Source organism: Schistocerca gregaria, chromosome 1 (genome assembly GCF_023897955.1).
Source record: "Schistocerca gregaria isolate iqSchGreg1 chromosome 1, iqSchGreg1.2, whole genome shotgun sequence".
Lineage (NCBI taxonomy): Eukaryota > Metazoa > Arthropoda > Insecta > Orthoptera > Acrididae > Schistocerca > Schistocerca gregaria.
The window spans coordinates 247,047,284-247,059,794 of record NC_064920.1 but is presented as its reverse complement, the minus strand read 5'-3'; positions in this window follow the sequence as shown (position 1 = coordinate 247,059,794).

Sequence of the window (12,511 nt, the reverse complement as noted above, 5' to 3'; positions counted from 1 at the left end):
TCTGCACATGTCTCTCGGTTAAGAATGTTCACGAGATACAATGCATTACCAGTTTTGTTTTGTGCTTCATAGCATCTGAAAACAAAGGAATGTAGAAACTGGTAAGTCAGTTTTGTAAATATCGAAAGGTATGGTCAAGATATCGGGAAGTTGTTATAGGGTCACTCATAGAGGAAGCAAGTGGGTGACCTCGGTTCATTTGCGAGATGTTTGGTTAGTGCGATCAGCCCACAAAAGAGATAGCTAACAAACCACTTCTTCCTAGACTATTGTTTAACGCGTGTGGAACCCATACGAGATGGGTATAATAAGAGTTACAGAATGCGTAGGAGGAACGGTGGCACGAATTATAGGTTTGTTTGAATTACAGGGCAGCTGCAGGGAATGCGTAAAAAAGCTGGCAGACGCCAAAAGAGAGACTTCATTGTCATGTGAAAGCCCATTTATAAGGTTTCAAAAACCAGTATCAAGTGAAAAATACGCATTACTCTAATATTAGATTACACTAATAACATCATCCACAAGAGGTACTCTGTGTCATAAACTTCACACTGGTGCAGATAACGTATGCGGATGCTGGTGTATTGGTCGACTGACACTTCGATTAGGCGCCACCAACTAATCTTAATTCTTTCTTGATCGCCACGCGCTCGCTATGTGATCTGTTTTGATGTTCTGTACCACAGTAGGTAAAAACGGAACCCTTATAAGATTACTTCGTTGTCAGTTTGCCTATCTGTCTGTCCGACTGTTTAAAGCCCTGTTTACGAGGAACGGGTAGGCGTACTAAACTGAAAGTTTGTCACAAATTAAAGTTTACAGTTCCTGACGTAAAATAGTGAAGCTTCTACGTCACTACAGTCAAAAGTCATTAACATATTTTGATGTACGCAAACTTTGTCATCAGAACCTCTAGGGTACTTCCCATTGATCAGAAATCATGAAATTTGCCAAGAAGCAAGGTTACACGCTACAACGAAACGGAAATATCCGAGAACTCAAAAAAATAAAATTCAAATGGCTCTGAGCACTATGGGACTTAACATCTATGGTCATCAGTTCCCTAGAACTTAGAACTACTTAAACCTAACTAACCTAAGGACATCACACAACACCCAGTCATCACGAGGCAGAGAAGTATCCGAGAACTATTAATTTGTAACTATATCACAAGGAGAAAATTTTTTGTCGTTTGTTGTCAGACTGTCATTTTTTTCAGCAATGGTTAGACGCATCAAGTTAAAATTTATGACACATACTAAGAACCATGGACCTTGCTGTTGGTGGGGAGGCTTGCGTGCCTCAGCGATACAGATTTCCGTACCGTAGGTGTAACCACAACGGAGGGGTATCTGTTGAGAGGCCAGACAAACGTGTGGTTCCTGAAGAGAGGCAGCAGCCTTTTCAGCAGTTGCAGGGGCAACAGCCTGGATGGTTAACTGATCTGGCCCTGTAACAATAACCAATACGCCCTTGCTGTGCTGGTATTGCGAACGGCTGAAAGCAAGGGGAAACTACAGCCGTAATTTTTCCCGAGGGCATGCAGCTTTACTGTATGGTTAAATGATGATGGCGTCCTCTTGGGTAAAATATTCCGGAGGCAAAATAGTCTCCCATTCGGATCTCCGGGTGGGGACTACTCAAGAGGATGTCGTTATCACGAGAAAGAAAACTGTCGTTCTACGGATCGGAGCATGGAATGTCAGATCCCTTAATCGAGGAGGGAGGTTAGAAAATTTAAAAATGGAAATGGACAGGTTAAAGTTAGGTATAGTAGGAATTCGTGAAGTTCGCTGGCAGGAGGAACAAGAATTTGGTCAGGCGAATACAGGGTTATAAATACAAAATCAAATAGGGGTAATGCAGGAGTAGGTTTAATAATGAATAAAAATAATAGGAGTGCGGGTAAGCTACTAGGAAGAGCATAGTGACCGCATTATTGTGGTCAAGATAGATACGAAGCCTACGCCTACAACAGTAGTACAAGTCTATATGCCAACTAGCTCTGGAGATGACGAAGAAATTGAAGAAATGTATTCAGATAGTGAAGGGAGACGAAAATTTAATAGCCATGGGTGACTGGAATTCGATAGTAGGAAAAGGAAGAGAAGGAAACGTGGTAGGTGAATATGCATTGGGGCTAATAAATGAAAGAAAAAGCCGCCTGGTAGAATTTTGCACATAGCACAACTTAATCATAGCTAACACTTGGTTCAAGCATCATAAAACAAGGTTGTATACATGGAAGAAACCTGGAGATACTGACAGGTTTCAGATAGATTATATAATGGTAAGACAGAGATTTAGGAACCAGGTTTCAAATTGTAAGGCATTTTCAGGGGCAGATGTGGACTCTGACCACAATCTGTTGGTTATGAACTGTAGATTAAAACTGAAGAAACTGCAAAAAGGTGGTAATTTTAGGAAATTGAGCCTGGATAAACTGAAGGAACCAGAGGTTGTACGGAGTTTCAGGGAGAGCATAAGGGAACAATTGACAGGAAAGGGGAAAAGAAATACAGTATAAGAAAAATGGGTAGCTTTGAGAGGTGATGGTAGCAGAGGATCAAGTAGGTAAATAGACGAGGGCTAGTAGAAATCCTTGGGTAACAAGAAATATTGAATTTAATTGATGAAAGGAGAAAATATAAAAATGCAGTAAATGAAGCAGGCAAAAAGGAATACAAACGTCTCAAAAATGAGATCGATAGGATGTGCAAAGCGGCTACGCAGGTATGGCTACAGAACAAATGTAAAGATGTAGAGGCTTATCTCACTAGGGGTAAGATAGATACTGCCTACAGGAAAAATTAAGAGACCTTTGGGGAAAAGAGAACCAGTTGTATGAATATCAAGAGCTCAGATGGAAACCCAGTTCTAAGCTAAGAAGGGAAAGCAGAAAGGTGAAAGGAGTATATAGAGTGTCTGTACAAGGGCGATGTACTTGGGGACAATATTATGGAAATGGAAGAGGATGTAGATGAAGATGAAATGGGAGATATGATACTGCGTGAAGAGTTTGATAGAGCATTGAAAGACCTAAATCGAAACAAGGCCCCATAAGTAGACAACATTCTATTAGAACTACTGACGGCCTTGGGAAAGCCAGTCCTGACAAAACTCTACCATCTGGTGAGCAAAATATATGAGACAGGCGAAATACCTCAGACTTCAAGAAGAATATAATAATTCCAATCGCAAAGAAAGCTGGCGTTGACAGATATGAAAATTACCGAACTATCAGTTTAATAAGTCACGGCTGCAAAATAATAAAGCATATTCTTTACAGACGAGTGGAAAAACAAGTAGAAGCCGACTTCGGGGAAGATCAGTTTGGATTCCGTAGAAATATGGGAACACGTGTGGCAATACTGACCCTACGACTTATTTTAGAAGCTAGATTAAGAAAAGGCAAACCTACGTTTCTAGCATTTGTAGACTTAGAGAAAGCTTTTGACAATATTGACTGGAATGCTCTCTTTGAAATTCTGAAGGTGGCAGGGGTAAAATACAGGGAGCGAAAGGCTATTTACAGTTTGTACAGAAACCAGATGGCAGTTATAAGAGTCGAGGGACATGAAAGGGAAGCAGTGGTTGGGAAGGGAGTGAGACAGGGTGTAGCCTCTCCCCGATGTTATTCAATCTGTGTATTGAGCAAGCAGTGAAAGAAACAAAAGAAAAATTTGGAGTAGGTATTAAAATCCATGGAGAAGAAATAAAAACTTTGAGTTTCGCCGGTAACATTGTAATTCTGTCAGAGACAGCAAAAGACTTGGAAGAGCAGTTCAACGGAATGGATAGTATCTTGAAAGGAGGATGTAAGATGAACATCAACAAAAGCAAAACGAGGATTATTGAAAGCAGTCGAAAAAAGTCTGGTGATGCTGAGGGAATTACGAAATGAGACACTTAAAGTAGTAAAGAATTTTTCCTATTTGCAGAGTAAAATAACTGATGATGGTCGAAGTAGAGAGATATAAAATGTAGACTGGCAATGGCAAGGATAGTGTTTCAGAAGAAAAGAAATTTCTTAACATCGAGTATAGTTTTAAGTGTCAGGAAGTCGTTTCTGAAACTATTTGTATGGAGCGTACGCATGTATGGAAATGAAACATGGATGATAACCAGTTTGGACAAGAAGAGAATAGAAGATTTCGCAGTGTGATACTACAGAAGAATGCTGAAGCTTAGATGGGTAGATCATATAACTAATGAGGAGGTATTGAATATAATTGGGGAGAAGAGGAGTTTGTGGCACAACTTGACCAGAAGAAGGGATCGGTTGGTAGGACATGTTCTGAGGCATGAAGGGATCACCAATTTAGTACTGGAGGGTAAAAATCGTACCGGGAGACGAAGAGATGAATGCACTAAGCAGATTGAGAGGGATTAGGTTGCAGTGGGTTCTGGGAGATGAAGAAGCTTGCACAGGATAGAGTAACATGAAGAGCTGTATCAAACGAGTCTCAGGACTGAAGACCACAACAACAACAACTAAGGTCTATGTTCCCTTAACGGTGTAATTCATGTTAGCTTCTAAGTCAATGGAATCGAAAGATATGGTCCTTTATGTTGCATATTTTGATACTTGCAAACTCGGTCATCGAAAGCAGTAGGATATTTCCCGTTGGTGTAGAACCATGAAATTTGCCAAGAACTAAGGATTCACTGTACAAGTAAAGGAAAAACTTCCGAAAATGATGAATCTGCAGTTATATCAGGCAAATTTTTTTTTGTTATTTGTTATCCGACTGTCCACCTGTCCTCCAGCCTGTTAAGACACTGTTTAGTCAGGAACAGGTTGACGTATCAAGATGAAATTTATACCAAACGTTGTGTCTATGATCGGTTGTCGATGAACAAAAGAGAAACTTCTGGATCATTCCAAACAAAAGATACGGTCACTTCTACAAGGCAGGGAGGCTTATTAATACGAAGAGGATACTGAGCTTCAAGTGCAGCCTAGAAGAGGTAGAATGGGACGAAGTATATACAGAAAATGATGCTGATGCCATATTCAAGTTATACCACCGTAATTTTGTCTCAATATTTGAGAGTTTCTTTCCTTAACCGTTATCCAAAAAAACCATTACAAAGTCAAGTAAGCCATGGGTTACTTAGGGATATAAGATATCGTGTAAGTGGAAGAGGGACACACATGGAGAGGCCAGAATAAGTCAGGATCCGACGTTACTTGCCTACTACAAAAGATACTGTAATATTTTAAGGGAAGTCCTTAAGAAGTCGAAAAGCTTATGTGTTCTGACAGAAATTGAAAATGCGAATAGTAATATTAAAACTATATGGAATATTGTCAAACGGGAGATGCGGCAGCCTGACAGTGCACAGCATACCATAGCAATAAAGCTAAATAATGATGTTGTGAGTGATAATTCACAAACCGCAAGTATTTTTAACAATCACTTTCTGTGTGTAACAGCAAAAATCAAAAATAGGGTTAAAGGGTTCAGTTGAAGAAGAAAAAAAATGTGTTAAAAATGTCATTCCCCAGGACTGTGGCCTTAAGAAATAGCACCAACATCCCCTACTGAAATTACGGGAATTATAAATATACAGAAAAACAAGAGATCATGTGGTGTTGATGGAATCTCCAAGAGAATTTTGAAGTGTTGTTCTAATTTAATAAGTGGAGTCTTTAACGATATATGTAATGCTTCGGTAGCACAAGGAATTTGTCCAGATAGGTTGAAATACTCAATTGTCAAACCTCTTCATAAGGAAGGGGACAAGAGTACTGAAAAATTATAGGCCAGGATCATTGCTGACTTGGTTTTCTAAAATATTCGAAAAAGTTACGTTTTTAAGAGTAATCTCACATTTAAGTGAAAATAATTTATTCAACGTGTCACATTTCAGTTTCCGGAAGGGTTACTCGACTGAGAATGCTATCTACACATTTACCCATCAAATAGTACAAGTCTTAAATAACAAATTATCGCCAGCTGGTATTTTTGTGATCTTTCCAAGGCATATGTCTGTGTGGATCATGTCACGCTCTTAGAAAAATTCAAGTTTTATGGAATTGATGGCTACATACATAGCTGGTTTGAATCATACTTAATGAACAGGAAGCACAAAGTTATGCTGAATGGCACAAGTAATCTTAGGAGGGCGGTAACTTCTAGTGAATGGGGAGTTATCATAAAGGTAGACCACAGGGTTCAATTTTATGTCCTCTGCTGTTCCTTATTCATGTGAATGACCTCTCACTTAACGTTCAGCAAGCGAAACTTGTACTTTTTGCAGATGACACGAGTGTTATAATAAATCCCATTCCAGAAAAAGCAGCTGAACATATTGTTAAGGATGTCTTCCAAAGACACTATATCCAGTTCTATACATCAAATAGAGTCATACCGACAATTTATGTAGCATATGAACAGGGCTCAGTTAACAGGGTAGTTTTCTCCAACTTTTTTTGGTGTTCACATTGATGACAACTTGAATTGGAGAAGAATATTACTCAGCTTCTCAAACAACTAAGTTCAGCTTCTTTCGTTCTGCGTATAATCCCTAGTCTTAGTAATAAACAACTCAGCCTCCTAACTTACTTTGCATATTTTCACGCAATAATGTTTTCTTCTGCAACTCACCACTTAGACATAAGGTATTGACTGCACAAAACAGAGCAGTGAGAATGATTAGTGGTGTTCACCCAAGAACGTCATGCAGGCACCTTTTGGAGGAGTTAGGTATTTTCACTGCACCATCAGAGTACATCTATTCGCTAATGAAATTCGTTACAAATAACGCATCGATACCTGTAGTCGAGGGACAATGTTATGAACAGCAATGTGCAGCATGGTCAGAAACTGTTGCCTGAGTTGCCTTTTAGCATCCCTAATGAAGGTGGTAGACTCACCACTTCAAGTAAACTAATTATCACCAGCTGGGAATTCTTACAACAGCATCACAGTACATTTCCTCACTAATGCAATCTGTTCTCAACAACATGGACCAGTTTAAAAACAACACTAACATTGATGATTATAATACCAGAAAAAAGAAAGACTTACACTATCCTTTACTCAATCTATCTTTGGCACAGAAAGGGTAAAATATGCTGCTATAAAAATTTTCGACAAATTACCAGATGAAATAAAATGGCGCTACAGTCTGGAACAGCGCGACCGCTACGGTCGCAGGTTCGAATCCTGCCTCGGGCATGGATGTGTGTGATGTCCTTAGGTTAGTTAGGTTGAAGTAGTTCTAAGTTATAGGGGACTGATGACCTCAGAAGATAAGTCCCATAGTGCTCAGAACCATTTGAACCATCCATCTGGACCCCCACTCGGACTGTGGCCTCAGTACAAAAGAGGTCAGTACTGTGGACATAATGGTCGCGTACGTATGTAGGGGGGAAGGTTTCGTGATAGACCGTCATACAGTGATGAAGTAGGACGGATGATTAGAGAGCTTACTACAGACTTATCACAAATTTAAACTGGGGAAGCAAGGGGAGGAAATTGGTTGTGTCGATTTTGAAACGGATCTGTTCCAGTATTTGCCTTACGAAATTTAGGGCAAACATGGAACACCTATTTCTGTAAGGCCACACACACTATCGAAGGCGGCTGTACGAGCAGCATTCAATAAGTAATGCAACACATTTTTTCTGAAAACAGTTCGGTTTTATTCAGGAGTTTAGTTCAGCAAATTATCCCCCACGTTTTTGGCTACAAAATCCCATTTTTCAACATAATTTACGTTCGAAGATACGATCTTATGTCACACTACTGGAAGCGCGAGTATCTCCGAACAGTACTACTTTACTGGTCGACGTCGGAGCCAACAACTTGCTGCATCAGTAACCTCCACATCATTCACGTATTGCTTCCCGCTGTGTGCGTCCTTCATGGCGCCAAAGGAAGGATGTCGGAAGGTGTGGCCTCTGGACTGTAGGATTAATGAAGAAGAACAGTCCAATGACGTTTTGAGAGCTGCTATCGGGCGCCTAGACTTGTGTGAGGTAATGCGTTATCATGGAGCAGAAGTTCGTTTGCTTTTTTGTGGCGACGAACACACTGAAATCGTTTCCTCAATTTCCTGATGATAGCACAATATACATTACTGATCATTAAAACTGCTACACCAAGAAGAAATCCAGCTGAAAAACGGGTATTCATTGGGCAAATATATTATACTAGAACTGACATGTGATTAATTTTCACACAATTTGGGTGCATAGATCCTGAGAAATCAGTACCCAGAACAACCCCCTCTGGCCGTAATAACGGACTTGATACGCCTGGGCATTGAGTCAAATTGAGCTTGGATAGAGAATAGAGGTACAGCTGCCCATGCAGCTTCAACACGATACCACAGCTCATCAGGAGTAGTGACTGGCGTATTGTGGCGAGCCAGTTGCTCAGCCACCATTGACCAGACGTTTTCAGTTGGTCAGAGATTTGGAGGATGTGCTGGACAGGGCAGCAATCGCACAAATTCCGTATCAAGAAAGACCCGTACAGGACTTGCAACATGTGGTCGTGCATTATCCTGCTGAAATGTAGGGTTTCGCAGGGATCGAAAGAAGGGTAGAGCCACGGGTCGTAACACATCTGAAATTTAACGTCCACTGTTCGAAGTGCCGTCAATGCGAACAAGAGGGGACCGAGACATGTAACCAATGGCACCCGATACCATCAGGCCGGGTGATACGCCAGTATGGCGATGGCGAATACGCGCTTCCAGTGTGCGTTCACCGCGATGATGCCAAACACGGATGCGACCATCATGAGACTGTAAACACAGCCTGGATTCCTCCGAAAAAATGACGTTTTGCCATTCGTGAGTTCGTTGAGTACACAATCGCAGGCGCTCCTGTCTGTGATGCAGCATCAAGGGTAACCGCAGCCATGGTCTCCGAGCTGATAGTCCATGCTGCTGCAAACGTCGTCGAACTGTTCGTGCAGATGGTTTTTGTCTTGCAAACGTCCCCATTTGTTGACTCATGGATCGAGAGTGGGTGCACGATCCGTTACAGCCATGTGGATAACATGCCTGTCCTCTCGATTGCTAGTGATACGAGGCCGTTGGGATCCAGCACGGCGTTCCGTATTACCCTCCTGAACCCACCGATTCTATATTCTGCTAACAGTCATTGGATCTCGACCAACGCAAGCAGCAATGCGCGATACGATTAACCGCAATCGCGATAGGCTACAATCCTAACTTTATCAAAGTCGGAAACGTGATCCTACGCATTTCTCCTCCTTACACGAGGCATCACAACAACGTTTCACCAGGCAACGCCGGTCAACTTGTGTTTGTGTATGAGAAATCGGTTGAAAACTTTCCTGATGTCACCACGTTGTAGGTGACGCCACCGGAGCCAACCTTGTGTCAATGGTCTGAAAAGCTAATCATTTGCTTATCACAGCATCTTCTTCCTGTCGGTTAAATTTCGCGTCTGTAGCACGTCATCTTCGTGGTGTAGCAATTTTAATGGCCAGTAGTGTACTCCAGAGATGATCGTTGCACTATGAGAGAGGACGCCAAACAGAGAAACCCCTTCGGTATCCCAGAATACTGTAGCCATGTTTTTACAGGCTGAGTATGCTGCTCTGAACTTTTTCTTCGGAGGAGAGGTGGCGTGGTACCACTCGATGAACTGTCATTCTGTTTCCGGTCCGAAGTGATGAACCTATGTTCCATCGCCTGTGTTGATAATGGATAGAAAATTGTCACGATCACCCTCGTAACGCAACTCCGCACAGATGGCCCTTGGTTGCTCTTTATGGTCTTACATTATGCGGCGAGGAAACCGGCAGGCACACACCTTTGAGTGCTCCAGCTGGCGGACGAGTGTGTCACCATAACCAACACAGAAGTCCAGTTGTGCAACGAGATGTTTTACTGCAATCCGCCGATCACCTCGAATGAGAGGGGTCCGCATGTTCCAACATTTCAAGAACATAGCTGTAGGCACGGGAGATCGGACAGGTTTGCGAGACCTTGTTGCGATGATGACAGACGCCACGCCGAACAACTCATTGTGCGTTTGCTAACCGCCAGGTCTCCACAGACATTCTGCAAGTGCCTACAAATGACCGCAATTCTGCTGTTTTCACATAAATGTAACTCAATGACTCTGCATGGAACGCACCTCCACTACAGACGTCTTTTTGAAGGCTACGTATATGGCCGTCACATATCGGAGCTTCATGAAGATACAGGGTCTGAAGGGGAATATTCTACGGTGTCCCCCAAAATCTTAAGCTTTGTTCGATAGGAATTGGTCCAGCAAGAAAATATGTTGCATTACTTATTGAACGGCCCTGGCAGTGTCTTACTAATGTGCCAACATGATCCAACCGTAGTGTCGTGTGCCAGCAGTGTATCTGCAGCTAATATCGTCAATAGAAAATGGCAGTTGTAACGTATTACTATCTCTACGACGTTTGTCATCGAGCTATATACGTTATCTCACATTTCTAGCTGCTTCTTTCACATAAATAATGATAAAAATTTAGAAATTCAGGGTCTCCACCAACCCAAGCCCTTTCTAATCATTTAGAAAAAGGATCTGGAAAACTGTTAGTTTAATTACTTTAATAACTACAAGTGTGCAAATTTCTTTAAGTAGCCAGATAAATAGCACTCCATGTGATGCATGAAGCAACATGATTAATTCAGGATTCGTAATCGGAGTAAGTAGGTAATATCAACACCACAGTATTTATCTTTCGCGTAGATTATTTATTGTATCTAAGTATTTGGTTGCACATCCTAACTACACATAACTGGTGCCTGACTAGAAATATATAAGTGAGATTTACAGAATTTAACAAAGCACAATTTAACTACAGCAAGAAGAAACACAGAAAACGTGGGTAGGAGGCAATGATATTATTATCTCCTTTGCATTCACACCATAAAAATATCTCAGTGAGATTCGCATTACGATTCCACGCATGCACTATTCTGGACAGAGGTTTAACCAATGCACGAGGTTATGCGATAATTATTCAACATACTAACTGCGTCTGCTGCTTGCAAACAGCCGAACTAGAGCACGTGGTGCATTCCGAATCAAACTGTTGTGCTGCTTTGTAGACAGCGTACGAAAGAACAGATATTCTTGCAGAAATTATAGCTCATTAAACAAGCAAACTGTTAAAGTAAAGCCTATTGCGGTGCCGTCGTGGACCAGAAGGGTCATTGATTACCAAACACGTGGCACAAAATCGACACTCAAAAACAAAAGCAACTTCCACAAAATATAACATTAAAAATCATTAAAAATCATGCTCGCCTCGCCACAGTATTACACTCACGAACGGTTGAAGTTATCCTAACCAGCTTTCCCTAATCAGCTTTACCGTTTGAAATTCTACTTCATCGTTGTTCAAAATGAACAAGGTAACTTCCACACTATTTAACTCAACACCCAAAAGTCGCCTATTCAAAGCACTACAATTATGGCACATTCGGAAAAATAACTCGCTTCATACCCTTCAATTAAGCTGAAGTTCCTAAGTATTTCAACAGTTAAACATAACGAAATCCTTATTCAAGCTGCTTCCCAACACCTGAAACCCCCCTTAAGAACTACGATCCGTACTTACCAAGAGTTCACCGAAGAGTGCCCCTTTCTCTTTCGAGATTACCTAGTTGCCCGTGCAGCGGAAGCTACCAGAGGGTAGCCCTCCGTCACCAACCTCACACACAAAATAAAGTCTTCCACACACCTTCGACTAAGATGGGTGAACCTCTCTGTTCAGGTATTGGAAACCTAAGTTGGTCATCCAGTGCTCTCCTTCGAACGAGAAGCAACATCGTCTGCTCCCAGCAGACTTTGAGCAACTTAGCGTTTCCCACAAAACAAAACCAAAATCGTCCATTGAAACTGTTGTGTACATAGTTCCGCGTAGTCAGCGCGTACACAACTTTCCCACTAGAGCGCACCCCGATAAGCGCAACAACAGCAGGCGCAGCGCTCGTCCGTCTCCGCAGTACGAGATGGCGCTGCCATAGAGATGGACCAAATTCTGCTTCCGCCGATCCGCGTATTAATATGTAACGCAGCCAATGAGATTGCTGCTAACGTAGCACCTTTTCTCCTCGCGGATCACACTCGCGCAGTGATACATGAATGCGCGAGGTATTATAACAAGGATACAGACCTCCGATTAGTCAGTCTGCATTTGTCTGTACCAGTTGCATTTGTCTGCACCAGTCTGTACCATTCTGCATTTGTCTGCGCCTAATAAGATTACCATATTCCTGTACATAGCCATAAAGATAAATGTATAGACACTTTTGTCAAGTACCAGAGATATATGTGAGAATAAGATTAACGTACCAATACCAAAGGAACTTCAGATTGTCAATTGTAAATAGCATCCAGAACCAAGTTGTTATTATATTAATAAATGCGTGTGAAAATTGATCAAGTTCTGTTTACAGTTGGTCACCGTCAATCTGCTACTCTAAGCGTGCAAGTGGCATTTCTATCGTCTGACCTAACGGCAGAAGACAGACACGC